The sequence below is a fragment of the Hibiscus syriacus genome, unplaced genomic scaffold (genome assembly GCF_006381635.1).
Source record: "Hibiscus syriacus cultivar Baekdansim isolate YM2019G1 unplaced genomic scaffold, ASM638163v2 tig00110610_pilon, whole genome shotgun sequence".
Lineage (NCBI taxonomy): Eukaryota > Viridiplantae > Streptophyta > Magnoliopsida > Malvales > Malvaceae > Hibiscus > Hibiscus syriacus.
This window is the reverse complement of record NW_024062800.1, coordinates 5,625,750-5,627,905: the sequence shown is the minus strand read 5'-3', so window position 1 is coordinate 5,627,905 and position 2,156 is coordinate 5,625,750. Positions and strand designations below refer to the sequence as shown.

Genomic DNA, 2,156 nt, shown 5'->3' with positions numbered 1-2,156 from the left:
ACATGTTTTGAGTTAGAAGTAGTCAAAATGATGAGGGATTTGATACGGGGCATCTTTTTCTTCTTTGCTTAGATTTGGAATGTAACTCCTACTACTCCTAAGTTTGTATATATCACTGGGGAGTTCAGGTGGCCTTACTGATCTAATAAGAGCCCAATTTACCCCTTTGAAGAACTCATACCTTTTGATTTCAGCAGACCCCTTCAAGCTCCTAGTTATCTTCTTCAGATTCTTCGCCAGTAACTTGTTGATGAGATCTTAAACTTTGACCATCTCTTAAAACTCTTTACCATTTTTTACACTGATTTTGGGGAACGTTAGAGGCTATTTAAGGATGTTAATCAATGTTTTGTCGTTGTTTTGGCCTTTTAAAGAAGTTATAGTTACAACATTTTATACAAAATACCCCTAGTGTCTACCAGTCCACTTCACTCCCATGGCCTTGCCCTAAGATTACATCTGGAACTAAGTATTCGTAGGTTCTGATGAACGACTTGGACTTGGCAATGATTGGTTTGGTCACCAGTTCCGAACTAACTCCATGGCCGCAACCACATCTTGTGACTCTAAAACCTTTCATTTTCCTGTAGGAAAATGAGAAACAATACATCACTAGTTACATGGGGGTAGCGCATGAAGGAGTCAAGAAGTAGTTGTCGATATTTCAGTGTCTTCCGATTTGGATTTTTGATATAACAGCTTTGGAACAACGTCACATTTAAAAGAAATATCGAAATCTGAAAGCATAATATGCATGTCTTCTCTAACCAAAACATTCTCTGGTTTCAGGTCCCTGTAAACAATGCCCATCATATGCAGATACTCTAGTATCTCCGTAGCATAAAACCTACTTTTATCACAATAGTTTATAATTAAAACTTAAGTCAATAAACCATTACTTGTATAAAAAAATAGTATGTAATCAATACTTAATAACTTACTTAGCAGACGAAATGCATAAACGCTTTCCTTGTTGGCGTTGCCTTGCAACGTACAAGTCCCCACCAGGGTAATACTCCATCACCAAGCAAGAGTAATGATAAGCCTTGAACTCTACAAACAAAGTGGGCACAAACGGATGATCAAGCATACCCAGAATCTCTTTCTTCATGTCGGCCATCTACAACTTCTTCCTAATAGCAAGAGCTTCTCTATCTACCACTTTCATGGCGAAAAACACTGAGGTAACCTAACCATAGGCTTTCTTATCTGGAAAAGATAAACATTCCCTATGCCGCCTCTTCCCACTCTACGAAGAAGTCAAAAATGATCAAGTCCAACTTTACCTTTGGCTCTCGTGAGTCACTTCATGGCTTCCCATACCGCATGGTTCGTCTTGTATGGCTTATGGGAGCTATAGAGAGAAGTTTTGATGGAACAAAGTGAAATCGAACTCTGGAGGCTTCCAAAACTTAGGTTGCTCATCAAGCTGCGACTGGAATCGGGTACAGTTATTGATGAGGAGCTACTGTTATAGCCGAATTCATCTCTGGTTATGGTCGATGTCATTATTGGTGTTAAAGTATGTAACAATGATGACGGTACTTTGGAATGTGAGAAGTCTATAATGTTTTTGAGAGGGTTATCTATTTTCTCTCTTTCGTTGCTTTCTTAGGCTTTTTATATACGGAATATATTGCCATGAAATTTGTAATGCCTGATCCAAGAAAGTTACAAAGCCCTGCTTTTTCCTCTAATTGAGGCTTGCAACTCTGATTAATTTGTAATGCCTAAGGGGGAGTCGAAGATATCATTGTGAGGTGGATAAATTTGTGTTCCCAGTAAACTTCCTTATACTTGATTGCGAGGAAGATGCCACGATGTCCATAATAATTGGGAAACCCTTCCTAGCTACTAGGTGTATTCTTATTGATTGTGAGAAGGACGAGCTCACCATGAGAGTGGCTGACCAATGTGTGACCTTGAATGTCTTCCATACTCTCAAGTATATAGATGAGTCTAAAGAATGTCAAAGCATTTTGGAAGAATATTTAGTGATAGCAGAAGAAGCTTACCAATTTTACCATAACAATTTCATTTAACTGAAAAATTATGAGAGGCTTATTGAAGAGGAAATCGTCGAGGAGCCCAAGGACTTTTCTTGGGAGGTGCAACAGGCTAGCTTCCTCATAGCTAGCCCAGGTACACACTTTGAA

At 38.9% G+C, this 2,156-nt stretch overlaps 1 pseudogene; it reads right to left on the bottom strand.

The window, feature by feature from the left end:
* Window positions 1-415: 415 nt before the first annotated feature.
* On the bottom strand, window positions 416-1,509 carry LOC120135682 (annotated as a pseudogene).
* Window positions 1,510-2,156: the final 647 nt, after the last annotated feature.